The 15,526-nt window shown below is 37.3% G+C and overlaps 1 protein-coding gene across 4 annotated transcripts in view; it reads right to left on the bottom strand.

Moving 5' to 3' along the window:
- Positions 1-15,024, bottom strand: part of trim3b (tripartite motif containing 3b) — a 30,617-nt gene extending 15,593 nt beyond the window's left edge. For 2 of the 4 annotated variants that reach the window (XM_084400626.1, XM_084400629.1), the window contains exon 1: positions 250-446. The gene's annotated coding sequence lies outside the window, so the exon portion shown is untranslated. Of the gene's footprint in view, positions 1-249; positions 447-10,026; positions 10,260-13,878; positions 13,943-14,868 lie in introns of those variants that run through there. The other 2 variants (XM_084400627.1, XM_084400628.1) reach the window with 2 other exon arrangements.
- Positions 15,025-15,526: the final 502 nt, after the last annotated feature.

Below are 15,526 nucleotides of genomic sequence, written 5' to 3'. Positions count from 1 at the left end.
AAACCTTTGTAAAATCAGAATAGGCAGTAAAGGTGTGAACAACATGACACAGAGTGAAGCAAGAGAACGTTCCAAAACCTCAGACCAACTCTGACCAGATGTGAAACAGGAGACAGAAACAAAAGCATTCTTCCCTTTCAAAGCCACAGCTCTTCACTGCTCCAGTGAACACGCACAAAACAATGACAACCGTTCACGTGCACACAGCAACACTCAAACGCACTAGGGTTAAAGAGGAAGCACACTTACACGAAAAAGCAGAGTTGATGCTTCTCAGGCAGGTTCCATTGTTGTTTTGTGAGATTTCAGCAGGGCTTGGTGGCTGAATAGCACAACAGATCCCCTTCCCTTTCTCTAGCCCCCCTCCCTAAATGAACGCATGCACTGCTCGTCGTCCCTACGCCTAGTGCACTGCACTCTCACTGCCCGTGCCCGAGCAACAGCTGTGATGTCACGAAGGGGCGGCTGGCTAAAGCCAAACCACGTCTACCGGGCTACACCATTGGCTGAGGATGAATGCACAGCGTTTGCTCCTCCCACAAGCTCTGCTGTGATTGGCCGTTCAATGTTATCTTCCCAAAGGCATGGATTGCATCACAGAGAAACAATTCCTGACAGATTGGGTGGGTTGGGAAAGGGAGAGGATTTAAGTTGAATGCCAGCTTTTTAGTGCATTGACTTTAGTCTGTGTGTGTGTCTGAATGCTTATGATGACCAATAAACAATAATGATCATATAAAAACACTTGTAGTGTGCCACAAAACTGTTCAGTTCACTTTGCACCTGCTTCTAAAGGAAAAAGCTTTAAAGGGATAGTTCACCCAAAAATGAAAATGCTGTCCTCATTTACTCACCCTCATGGTGTTCCAAACCTTTATGAGTTTCTTTCTTCTGCTGAACACAAAAGAAGATATTTTAAAGAAGGTTGGTAATTAAACAGTTGCTGGTCCCCATTGACTTCCATAGTATTTTTTTTTCCCCTACTATTGAAGTCAATGGGGTCCATCAGTCGTTTGGTTACCGACTTTCTTCAAAATATCTTCTTTTGTGTTCAGAAGAAGAAAGAAAGTCATACAGGTTTGGAACAACATGAGGGTGAGTAAATGAGGACAGTATTTTCATTTTTGGGTGAACTATCCCTTTAACATGGAAAAAGCTGCTTTTAAGTGAGTATAAGGAAATAATTTAAGGATGTTTGATTTCTGTGAGGTTATTTAAATTCTCTTAATGTTTCAACTATTTTAACTCGACAAAAAACAACAAAACGAATGTTAATCTTGATTTAACTCCGGACATCGCCCTGCTTTTGCTTGCTTGTGAACCGACTGACATAAAAAGTCTTAAAACAATCACTCGGTATGATGGTTATATAAGCGATGATGTCATTAAAGCTGGGTGGAGCGACTCTGGATTGTAGGATTATGAATTCCAATACCTCTGTTTTCATGAAAATTTTAAATAATGATAAAACAGTAATAAAAAAACAAATAAATAATATAAAAATAACAATACATTTAATAAGAAATATTTTTATTTATGCATCAAATTATATAATTTGACCTATAGTTTTGCATGTTTGTGTATGTAATTGTTTATTTGTTTAAAATATTGTGAGTGGATGAAATGTTTAATCTGTCAGTGGAGCGGGTGGATTAGATGGAAAACATCAACTGTCATTAATCTGGAGGGATTGACTGTCTGATTTCTCCCACAGCGGCTGGTTTTCAGATAACACCCACACCTCTAACTGACACCACTGCTCCAAACTTGCACCAACACAACAGGAACAAATGGAGCTGGACTTTTTTGTGAGAGAATAACATGCTGAAACCTGTGTAAAAGAAAATTAAAGAGAGAGAAATCACTCTATTTGTGATCTTTGTGACAGAGTAGCTTTGCGGTTAATGATTCTGGGCCGACATTATAAATATTGTCCGCTTGCTTCCCGAAGCACCCAGAATTGACTGGCCCTGAAAAGCAGGGAACTTTGTTCAGCCAGATCTTGAGAGGCAGCCAACTGAAATCTTGAACATATATCCACTGCAATTTCCTGTTCTTCAAAGCGCTAATAATATCACGTGTCAGGGATTTTTGCACTGGCCATATCTCCTCCAAGCTTGTAGATCCGTAGCTTACTCAAACAGCAAGAACTATGGGGACAGCGCTGTGGGAAACTCCATCGCAAACCAGGATTAGTTCCATTCTGCAGTGCAAATGGCTCAAACTTCAGTATTTTAATTGGAGATAATCATCTTATATATTATATGTTCATCTGTGTAATAATAACCAAACATATGGCGCTCATACAGCAAAGACAGTGAAGCGTAATTAAAGTTTCCTGGTAACTGCACTCATTAATCTTTACATAAAGTGTAATAAGATGCCACGTCTAGTCCACTCGGCTCAGATGGAGCCTTCAGGCACCGTCCTCTTACTGTGTCCAGTTATGTAATTCAGCATCTCGCTGCAATTGCGGAGAGGAAGAGTACTCATGCCGCAGGAAACATGACTCAACAGAATGCTGTCAGGATACCGCAGGCAGAAGAGAGAGAGCGGGATTCAACAGAGAGAAAGGAACGATCTTGCTCTACCTATGTCACGGTCTTGTGGTCAATACTCAGATTTGGGAGTATAGAGCTACTACACTATGGGACTTTTTTTTGTTGTTGTTTTTTGTATATGGGAGAATACATGCTGTAACTTGTATAAAAGAGAAGTTAAAGACAGATAAACTGTGTGCGATGAAAAAGCTTTTGTATATTTGTGATCTTCATGACAGAGTAGTTTTGAGTTATTTAGTTATAGCTCTTTTATAGCTCAGGGCAGGCTATAAAATATAGACATTATTAATGCTGAAAGTTATGTCGACATATCTTACCCCAGTTATGCTCAGTTATTTAAAGACCCCTGTGGTGAAAAATCAAGTTTTTAATGTTGTTATGTCTATGTGGTGTTTTTAATATGCTTTAAGACAAACCATGTGCAAATTCATAAGTCAACACCATTGCTGAGTATTTTCTCCTGAAAACTGCAGTAAAAAAAAAAAGAGAATCTCAAAAACGCTGGAGTTTCTTACGTCACAAACTAGAGATGCGCAGTTGGCGGTTACAGCCGCGGACTCCGCGGATAAACCGCGGATCGGGCGGATGACGTGATGAAAAATAATATTTGAATTAAATTCGGGCGGGTGGTGGGCGGTTGAACCAAACAAATGAAAAATATTGAGTTTTGTGATGCGGTTGCGGATGAAATAATAGCCCATCCGCGCATCTCTATCACAAACTACCTTGTAACCAATCACGTCACGAGGGGGGCGGGCTTTATATCGTCTCAAGAGGAGCCAGGTTATCCTGGTATATTTTTTCTGTTAATATGAAAAATAGGTTAATTTAGCTATATAGGGGGTGAAATATATGATGTAGTATATTACGATGTTACTGACATTCTAAGTTGTTCAAAGCGTTTCTAAGGATGCTGATTTTTAGAAGGCAGCTGCTGACTCTGACATGGACTTGAACATGGTTTGTGTAACATTAGCAACACGTTATTAGCTGTTTGATAACGTAGTCAAGCAAAAGGCTAATCTTATTAATTACCGTTATGTGTCTGACGTTGTAAAGAGCGATACCATTACTACAGTAAAACTGACTGAGTGGATCTCTGAGCTGGTGTGAGTGAGTGGAGGCGGGGCTAATTAGCATATCCATGGATCCATTTATACTAAATGAAGTAAGGGTGTAGAGTTACATTCAAGCTATTTTAAGGCATGAAGACTTTTATATGTCATTTTGGATATCAAAGAGTTTTAAGGGATACAATTATTGACTACAAGGGGGACTTTAAGTATACAATTTGTCTCAGATGTTTCTCCTAAAATAACCTTAGAGAAATACAGAAGTATAATGTGTAGACCAAATTAGACCATTAGACCAAATGTGCATGTGGATATTTAAATTTTAAAGCTTTTTCTGTTTAGTAAATTTTTTATTAATGTGGAAAAATTATAACTAAAAACAGAAGAAAATGCAAAAAACTATTGTGTCTATGAAACATAATGTAATGTAAATGGTAGTAAAACAATTGTATTGAATTGGAAGACAAAATTAAGTTCAAACTTTAGACTGTTGTTGGGGTATATTCTTAAATCCTTAATGTAGAAAAACAATCAAGATATTAAAAAGGCAAATGGGCGATTTTATAGATAATAAAATGAAACCTCCTGAAAAAAGGTATTTTTTTAAACATTCTTAAAGGGATACTCCACTTTAAAATGAAAATGCTGTCATCATATACTCACCCTCATGTTGTTTCAAACCTGTATGAATTTCTTTCTTCTGCTGAACAGAAAGGAAGATATTTAGAAGAATATCAGTAACCAGACAGTTTCTGGTCTCATTGACTTCCATAGTATATTTTTTTCCTACTATGGAAGTCAATGAGACCAGAAACTGTCTGGTTACTGACATTCTCCTAAATATCTTCCTTTCTGTTCAGCAGAAGAAAGAAATTCATACAGGTTTGAAACAACATGAGGGTGAGTATATGATGACAGCATTTTCATTTTAAAGTGGAGTATCCCTTTAATCCAGAACTTCCCTTGCTAAATATAAAATGAGGCGTGACACTGAATTTCCTATTCAGTCATTAAATATCTGTCAACCACAGAAGATCAATGCAAACTCAAGACGGGTTGGAGTGTTGTTAACTTCTATAAATTGGAGAGAGGTGCACGTGACTATGCGTTCTAAGTGTGTGAGAGGGACCATGAATAGCTGACATGTCCATATCTTACTCTCTCTCTTTCTCTATCTCTCTCTCTGGACTGTGGAAATATTGCTGGAGGGAATGCCTGCATAGCTGGGTACATAAAATGGGCCAGAAATAATCTGATCCTTCAAATATCTACTGTTTATGTGTGTGTGTTTTCAGAGGAGATGCTTAAAAGAACACTTAATGCCTTAAGCATATAAACAATACCAACAAACAGGTCAAATACTTCTGAGTTTAATACAGTACTTGCCATATGTAAAGTGGTGTGTTTTAACAAAGCTAATGCATATGTGCTTTTCGTAGATAGGTGTGAGTCACCCTGCGGATAGGCCTCTGGTGCTTCGGTGGAAAAACTCACTTATACAGTATATTCGTCAATTTAGAAGTATAAATTATGCAGAAGTGTCCTCGTTCTGACTACACAAGTGTTTTTTTGAATAGTGAGTAGAGGAGCAGACTCCCGAGAGTTCAGACAGGTTACGGTTCTGGTGGGCTATGACGCATGCTTCACAAATAACCAGAGCAAACATGGAATAACAAAACACTGCCAAAGGCATTACGAGATACATCAGATTGTTACGCTGCGTTAACAGCATTAGATTTTTCTTTGGATTTTAAGTGTGTAATCTTTATTTTGTTAAAAAATGTTAAGCTCTCTTAGCTTAATGTGCACAGACCACTTAAAGTAAGCCAAGACTTCCTGAGAAGTGTGGCTGTGGCGCTTTCAACATGCCCGGTTGCATCAACTTCAGGCTCAACCAATGGCATGAGTTTGGGGTGGGACTAGCTGTTGGGAAAGAATCTTTATTTCTGCAATTCCAATTGGTGCCATAAATCCATGTGAAACAGATTATCAAAAAATAAAAAATGTTGGGCAGGGACTTGGTTCTTTCCATTTCTTTTTGATTGGATGGAGGCAGATCTGAATGCGAGCTTGTAGTCAATTTTAAGAAAGGGGCGGGATTTAAGTGTACTAAAGGATTGGAGAAGTCCAGTATACATCACCAGAGAGAAGTCTGTTGTTTCACCGGAAGATTGAGTGATGAGCTTGATAAAAAATTACAAGGTCAAAACAGTCTGAACAAATAAACCATGCATGGACTAATTGTTCACAATAAAATCAACGCCTGCCCACTTTTCCAGTGGCCTTGGTTCCAGAAATATTTTTCCATTCATTTCTCCCATAGGGATTTCAAAAAGGTCATTTTTTATAAACCGTTATAAGCCATGAACCAAGGAAATTATCTACCGGTTGAATCATAACATTAAAAACTTTGATTTGAAACAAAAAAGTATTTGAAAATCGGACAAAAATACAAGACTGTACTTGTAGAAAGAACTACAATCCCATGAAGCATTGCGAACAGCATAATCAAATAAAAAATGATGGAGAAATATGAAACATTTAAAAATGTTGATTATTTATATACAAATGATATACTTTGTTTATTGCAAAATATGCGTATATATTCAAATATTTAAGTATTTTGAGAGCGTAGAGAGACTGACTCGATTACGTCATTTGCGGCGCTTCACGAGAGTGGACGGAGTGGAGCGGAACATTTTTTGGAATGTTTTGATTGTTTCGACTCTATGATTGGTGGAATTTTCTGCACAGCATCATGGGTAATGTAGTTTTTCACCTCAAATTCTGCTGTAAAACAATTCTATAATAAAAAAAAAAGTTGAAATAATGCAGGCTTAAGTCTTCAACAGAATCAGATATTATCAATTAGCAACCTCGTAGCTCACAGTAAGGTTGTCTTTAAAGATTTATAAGTTATTGTTAGAAATCAATTTTTTTTTCAAGTTTTTACTTTTGGAACCTGACTCAATGAATTTAGGGTGATTTTTTTAAATAGGTTTTTAATAGACATTCCTATTGTGCACAATTCAGTGTGTTATTCCAAAAACAATTACGAATTTGTCTTCGTTGACATCATGTGGGCTTCTTTAGTGTATTTAAAAGTATTAACCTATCACCAAAAAGCTAATTAAAGTGTATTATTTAGCAAACTTGCATTCAGGTATGGCTTCATTTTTGTATGTATGACCTGCGTTTAACAATCCAGCCCATTTCCAATGGGTAATTATTTTCCTGTTGAATAACATGGAAAACCATCACATTATGCAATTAAAATCTGTTACAAATGTGGTTCTATGTTGACAGCTGGGGGTTAGCATATAATATGAAACATTATCAAAGTTAGCATGTGATGTTAAACCAAGAAGGGTCCACTGACTCGAATTAGCAAAATAGTTGTGCTACCAAACAGGATCATTAAATCTGACTGTATTTCTTCAGCATTTATAGTTCACCACCAGTATACTCACACTGTATGGGAGCATTTTTTCAAGTTCTCCTGACCCTTCATTAATTCCACCTTTCCTTAATTTATCTCTCTCGCTCTCTCGTTCTCAGAAACGCCTTCATAATCGAGGAACAATAGTCAATAGTGTCTGTAACCAAGCCAAGAAAGACTAATTCTCCCTCAGACCCGTTACACTGACAGAAATAACACAACACTCCAATCTCTGAATAGTTCAGATTCAAAATAAACTCCCTACAACCCAGCGGAGAAGTAAGATGATGCTTAAAATGATTGTTTTGTTGAGGATGCGCATGTTGTCATGCTTGTTTTATCACGTATACAGCACGCTTGATCACATCAAACACACAAACACATAATGCAAACACATCCATGCATTGCTCAATTGGCACTGTTTTCTCATGCTGTTTCACATGAACACTGACATTCACAGTCAGCTGTCTTCAAAAGGAAAGGATCCACGTCTCCTTCGGGTCTTTTTTAAAATCAGTTCTTCAAACACTTTGGATCTGTCAGTGAGTTCAACAAACCAGGTGCAGGTTCTGGCTAAAAGCCATTATTTTAGCACTAACAAGTGATCTCTTTTGTCCCTGTCCATCAAACTACTAGCTCAGACTCAGAGGATGACTTTATGCACACTAAACTGTGACTGTGATATACATTTCTGTTTAAAGTCAGAGTGATCACGCAGGAATACTGTATGTCATAGTTTATTTTTACACTTGCATGTGCTATACAAATGCATTGACATTCCAAATAATAGTGTGACTGAGTAAAAAACATCTAAAGCCATCTGCCAAAGAAAACTAAAATAATATCTGCCACAACTGACTGAGAATGATTATATCAATAGACTTCAGGAAATTTTCCTTTTGAATACAAACAAAGAGTGCACATATTTTAGGTACAATAAGACATGAATCAGCGAAAGCTTTTAAATAGAAACTGGTTAGTGTTTGTATTGTGATTATGAATGTCACATCAAAATAGCTGTAAGTTTAAGTGCGTTTATGAACTGGAATGGCTGCTTGGGTCTCTCTATAAACCACGTTGAATGAGCTAAACTGGTTCTATTGACCGTATTAACGACATGTCGACATCACAAACTTATCACACCCAACAGACAAAACGTACATCGCAGGTCAAAAGCTTTCTCCCATACACACACACAAACAAGACACATAGGATACCCTAAAGGGGAAGGTTAGGTAGAGTAATGGTTACTCAGGCAGCCATAACTCGCACAATAAAGGCTGTATGTCACTGGCGAGGCCTTTAATGCGATCCTACAGTGGAAATAGCACAAGAACACACACACACACACATGAACAATGACCATGAATTGCAATTCATGTCACTACACTAAAGCAGAGACATCTGTCAGTGGAGCTCCATCTCACTGCCCTTACATCCATCTTAATCTCCAACCATTTGTGACTATGTCAATCCCTGTTTGACCTCCCAGTATCAATAAAGGGGAATTGTACAGTCAAACCTGAAGTAAAATCATTCTGAAAAAGCATTTTATTTGGTTTTATCAATTAAGAAAAAAAAAAAAAAAAAGCCTTGGAGGAAATGCTTGCTTCATAATTTGTTTGTTGGCTGTCTAGACACATTTGTACAGGTCCCAACTGCCAATTGTGTCAAAAAAGACAGGATTTCCAAGCCATACTTTACTTTTAACTCTAATGGAGACTTTGAATACGCCGTCTACTCTTACTTAATTTTGTCTGGAGCCATTACGTCAATGCCAGCTGGATATTCCTCTGACATCTTTGTAACTTCCCTCTTCCCCACACACACACACACACACAATGGAATGTAAGTGCCATTCACTTGCTCATGTGCTTTTTACAGCCTTTATTGGCCCACAGAGTTGATAGTACAGAGAGGATTAATACATATTGATAATCTCATTCCTCTGAAAGTACATCAAAAGCTTGATCAGTACAGCAAAACTGCAAAATGTGAGAGATGAATTATTGTGTGTCATACATTGAATGTTCATATCTAAGAAATGGCCTGTGTGAATGCAGAATCACAGATGAGATCTCTTTATATCAGTTCATTCTCCTTTCTTAAATGGAGAGCAAATTTAAGGGTTTGCTAAAATCTCATTTATCATCTAAAATTAATACAATTATTCAAATTATACAATATTTGTATAGCTCTATACTCATATGTCATCACTTGTATCATTGTGTCTATTTGTCTAAGTATATAAGAGCAGTATTGTAATGTCAACTAAAGCAAAATGATAATGAGTGTCACCAGTCCTGCCCTGATTGCACTGTTATGTTGTCATTATTACATTATTTATAGCTGTCTGCTTGGATGATTACTATGACTGTACCTGTAATATCATGTCAGTGTAATAGGGTGTGCCATTTAAGTCAATAAATGCTACCAAAACAAAATGGTTTTATTCTTGAATAGCCTTAATTAAGATGTATCACACATCCTCTGTCTACAGACACTTCCTATCATTGCTAAGAGACAGGAAGCCACTGTGGCATTATTTGAACACACTCGAATTTACAATTCAATTTGAAGCCATTCATTTAAAATCCCACGAACAAAACTGAATGTTTCCACCTTTGTGACTCAGATCAGTACAGGCAGCAAAGCAGGTGATATTGAGGAGAGAGCCGACAAACACGCATGCACTGTTGTTTTATATAAGCGCTGAAAGGCTGGCGGGGTGTTTGTGATAATGTCCGTTCACTCATGTGTGTGTGTTTGTGCATGAGTGTGTCAGAGATGCCCAGCTGACTGAAAGGGAGAGGCCAGACTCTACAGTAAATTACCCATCACTGCTTGTTAAAATGCATACAAAACGTATGGAGAGTTGAAAGAAAGTGATGGTGGCACGACACAAGAAGAGAGAAGGAGGGAAAAGGGGGGAGCTCCCCGACGCCGTACTCACGTGAGTTCTCGCAGCTGACAGAGATAGAGGGATGAAAAAGGGAAAGAGAAAGATACGGACAGGTCTCAGCGAAGCATCCGAGCATACACCCGTCCAGCCTTACAGCCCCTCATCCCCAAAAAGGAGGAGAAACAGCGAGATTAAAGGAGCAAATCTAGAAAGCAGGAAAGACTAGCAGACAGGAGAGAAGCAGCGGCAGGGTGTGTGAGCAAGCGAGGCTGTATAATGTGTGTGAGAAAGAAAAGAGAAGAGAGAGACTGATGAGGAGGGAGGGGAAAGGCAGATAGTGGAAGGGAATTGGCTGAAAAGAAAGGAGGTGGGGATGTGGTCAGCCAATCCTCTGAGTGAAGGTGCAAGGCAACAGGAAAATGGCAGATGGAGAACACATCCTTTAGATACAGAGGAATCTCTCTTGCTCTCTTTAAGGGTTGCCAAAATACCATAAACACTGCAAAAAAATCATTATTTTTGTCTTGTTTTCAAGTACAAATATCTAAACATCCTCAACATGAAATCAAAATGTATTTTGTGAATAATTCATTGGTGCATTGTATCCCCAAGAAGTGTTTGTATTCTTAATCTTTCCCCCTTGAAACGAGTTTGATATTCTGCTGATGTCACTTGGGCCTCACATGCTATTGGATAATGTTCACCAATCGCCAATTAGATGTTTTAGCAAACTCACATTTGATCTGTCTCGAAACACATTTTTTACGATTACATTTCCAATACAACATTTCTTTTCACTTGGAAACAGAGGTCAAATTGGTTACGAACCGCAACTCAAGTTTGCATTAAATAAATAAGTTAACAGTTAAAACATTTGGGGTTGCTTAGAACTTTTTTATCACTGTGTAATTTAAACACACACACACACACACACACACACACACACACACACACACACACACACACACACACACACACACACACACACACACACACACAAATATCATTCTAATCACTAATTATTCTGATATGCTGATTTGGTGCTCAAGAAAAATGTCTTATTATCAATGTTGAAAATAGTTTTACTACTTAATATATTTTGTGGAATTTATAAATGTTTATTTTTTTATTTTTGTAGCAATATAAATGTCTTTACTTTCACTTTTGATCAATTTAATGCATCCTTGCTGAATAAATGTATTCATTTCATAAAAAGAAAAGCAAATCTTTTAAACCCCAAACTTTTAAACAGTAAACTTTTGTTTTCATTGAAGTACATTGAAGTTTCATTTTCCATAAAATAATAAAGAATTCAATTTTCAAAACAAAATTGTATGAAGCATTAGATTTACGCATACAAACTGCCAATGGAGTAATACAAATAAAGTTCATACAGTTTTTTTTTTTTTTATCTAAAAAACAAACGTTTTTTCACAATGTAGTTTTAACATTTTTATTATGTTTAGATATTTTTACTGGAAAATTAAGTAAAAATACTGATTAATAAAATATTTTTTTGCAGTGTACAGCACCATATGTCAATACAACAGACAAACATACACACAAACTATGAAAGAAAGTCCTCAAGAGTTCAAAGGTGAATATCCGAGAAAATGAATGACTCTCCTGTGTGATGAAATTGCATGATGACATCTTCTCTGCTGGCACAAGTGCCTTTTATTCAGTTTCCCAGAGTGCTATAAGGGGGAGGGTGTATTTGTATTCACAATCAGGAGGAGTGAGGGGAAACGAAGAGATAGCAGGAACAACATGATAAGGAGAAAAATCGAGGGGACAAGATAATGACTCAGTAACTATCAAGATAATGATAGTAACTGCATGTGAGCTAATGAAGATAAATGACCACAGAGGCAAAGAGAGAAAGAGAGAGACATGCCACCACTGTAGATATTCTATACACAAAATAAGACCCAGCACAATTATAGTCTTAGAAATTCCAGCTTGGGCAGCAGGGGTCACTTAAGTCACATCAGTCTTCTAAGACAAGCTAAAAATATCCTTTCTGTCAACTGAAGGACAAGGACTCATGGTGGCATCTTGGACTACCAAGTTACAACCCTTCAAACTAATATCACCAACATCTAGAGTGACAAATTGAGTTCAATTCATCACTAAGTACCAACCTAAGGGATAGAAGGGGTGGAGACAAACGGCTGGGGGCGCGGCTTAGCTGATAAAAGCATCAACAGCATGCTTGCTGAGGGGGGGTGGGCGGGGCCTGATCTCATTCCTTGATTTGATTGCATGAGAGAGCGATGTTACCATGGAGACTGCATTCAGTGCAGCAGAACCCAGATGGCAGACTGCCTCGTTCACCCTCCTCCTCCTCCTCATCTCTCTCTCTCTCTCTCTTCCTAAACTCATAGAGGAAGAGCACAGACCTGCAGGACCCAGAGTGTAAATTGCATGTGACTGCAACACAAAGCCAGCACTCAGCACAGTGTGTATTTGTGTGCTTTATTGGTATGAAGGCAGACCTCTTCAGGAAGCCTGAGGGTGGTGATGCCATAACATGTGATGCTGCAGATTCCTCCCTGTGTCATGGTTTTGTAAATAAAAATAGACTCTCCAAAAAGCACCAAAAAACATTCTTTTTTCAACCTTTTTTCTGAAAATTGCATTAGCATTCTATGGTGGTAATGACACTTTATCTAAATGTATGTATGTATGTATGTATGTATGTATGTATATATATATATATATATATATATATATATATATATATTGATCTAAAGCTTAATTATTAACCACCTGCTTGCATGTCTGATGTCTGTGATTTGCATGACAACATTAAAACAGCAAATGATATGCATCAGCATTTATCAGGATCTAATTATATTTAATATCTTAGCCTATGCAAACAGGGAATACCAGAGCTTAATTACTTAATAACTGCCTGGTATGAGAGAAGTTAAAAAGCTGCCACTGTCTGCACTAATGAATGCATTGTACTGAGAATGAACCACAGGGATTAAAACCATTTTAAAGCTCAGTCTTTCTTAATCAACTAAGGAACAAAGTTCACCTAATAGTCCTGCCATACTTTACTTACTCAGCTGCATGTGCATGTAGAGGATAAATCTGGTGTAATGAAGCAAGTAATTGCAAAGCAAGTGTTTCTCAATATCTCTACTTCATTCTGATGCTTAAAGGTGCTGTATGTAACTTTTTCACTCTACTAAAGCATAAAAGATACCATAATATGTTTGCATGTATTGAGGAAACGTGCTAAGTTCACATACTCGTTTCTCTGAAAAACACATCTACAGCCAGTTACTTTACTTTGAAATGTGCGTTTCCAGGCTGGAATGTTTGTTATTGTTTTGGTCTGTGATACTGCACAGTGACAATTTGCCAATTTTCATTGTCCATTGCGTTCGCTCCTGTGGCGTGTCCTCAAACTGGCAGCGCCGTCCAGTCTGAGGAGCAGGTGGAGGGAGAATCTCAGATATTTTGAATTGGACTGCAGTAGCTATTTCGACTGCACCTTTAACAATAAATGGTTTTGAATGTGAATCATTTGGTCACCATTGTTTGTAATAATGTGTGAGGTCAAATACAGGTGATATCCAGTGTTACTCATGACTGACGTAATACATCAGTGAATGGCCTCACAGGCTCATATCCATTTTCACACTTTTCCGGCAAACATAGGTCCGGAAATGACTCTGTGAATGCCCAGCATTGTCCTGCTATCAGTTGCAACCTACTCAGCTTCCTCCCATGCATGTCTATTGGACCATTTATGCTGAGCCACAACAGAAGAGTTATTGAGAAAAGCAAATTGTGACAATCACAATGACAGATTTTAATACCAAAATACATTTTATGCACTTGAGGATTCATTTCCCAACACAAACTTTAGACACACAGAAAACTTACCTCAACATGCTGTTGCTTTCAGTGATCAAGCTGAATTAGAGTGAGGCATCTTTCTATGTGTGATCTGTAAAGACGGACAAAACATAATATGACAAAAATAAAGAGTTAATAAATCACTAGGTTTTAAAAGTGACTGAGTACAAGTCTACTAGCAGTTTCCATTAACACAAAATAACGCCTGAAAGAAGCAAGTCAGGGAAAGGAGTTAAGTTCAGAAAATGTTTATTGCCAACCTCAGAGATCAAACTTTTTTATTATTTAACATTTTATGTTAGTTAAAAAAAGTTCTCACAAAAAAACACACACCGAATTTCTAAAGTAATGCTAGTTTTATGTTATCGTGATCATAGACATAATAAATTATTATTATGCCTGTAATCGTGATGACGTCGCTATTTCCCACGCACAGAACACAGTCAAATCGTTTATTAAAATATAGCGACATCTCCTGGCCACTTTTGATAACACAATGAATAACTAGGTGTGGGAAAAGTCCAACTGAGCCCAATTAGACATTTAATTACAAACGTAAACACAAATGATGTAGGCTACTATTTAATTGTTTTAACAACCCAGAGGCGGTTCACTGTTATTGCTTGTATAACTCGCTCCACAGCTTTACTTGCTTACTATGAACAAATGTCAAAATGATGTTTACATTCCGTCACAATATCAATATATTTAAGCTAAAATGTATTTTAATAATTTTAAACAACACAGCCCACACCGTTGGCTGGTCCTTACAAGCAACATGACTTCAGGTTTTACTATCATCTCGGGGACATTTACTCCCTATAGCCCACAATGTAGGAAAAACCTGACTCACAAATTGAGTAGAATCTGAATTTGCTAATATAACAATATAATAATCTAAAATAATAAATATATTAAATGTGTCTGAAATGTTTTCCAGTTGTAGTAGTCATGCATGAAGCATACTTCTTTCCATTTCTAATATTAAAATGTTTGTTAAATAAATAATGTACTTACTTTAGGTGACACAAACATATCACAGGTTGGCAGTATTTAGTCTGCAGATGTGTGTTTTGTCAAAGAGAGAATTCTTAGTCCCCAACAAAGTGATCCTGTCCTTTCCTTCAAAGCTCGAGTTTCTTCCTCGTTTTTTTCTGATCCTGTCCTCTCTCTCTTTCTCTCTCTCTCTCACACACACACACACACACACACACACACACACACACACACACTAATCATCACGCATTTTCCACATGCAAGATAGTTATTACTTTATTAGTATTATTTTATGACACAGATTTTAAAAACAGATAGCATAGAAAGCATCCCATTATTTAGGAGTGGTCTAAATGGTGGGACACTATAGATGAACAAAACAAAAAAGGATTATTTACTTTGTATAGCCTGTTTAGCCTAAACATATGCTACATCAAGATAATTTTGTAGAAGTTCTAGATTGTTTCATGGACAAGATCAGCCTTTGTTGTGAGAGAGCTGAGGACTATGAAAGAAGACTCTGTGCTCTGCAGTTTTTTTTCCAGGGGGTATTATTTCACTGAGACACCAGCCAAGTTAGATCACACTGTAAACATACACCATTACCTAGACAACATGGCAAATTCTCCTTATTTCCATTTATACCTTGATGAACAAGAGCAGAGAAAGAGAGAGAATG

The sequence above is a fragment of the Rutilus rutilus genome, assembly GCF_951802725.1.
Source record: "Rutilus rutilus genome assembly, chromosome: 25".
NCBI classification, from domain to species: domain Eukaryota; kingdom Metazoa; phylum Chordata; class Actinopteri; order Cypriniformes; family Leuciscidae; genus Rutilus; species Rutilus rutilus.
Note: the sequence above shows the minus strand (reverse complement) of the source record. Positions and strands in the feature narration are given on the sequence as shown.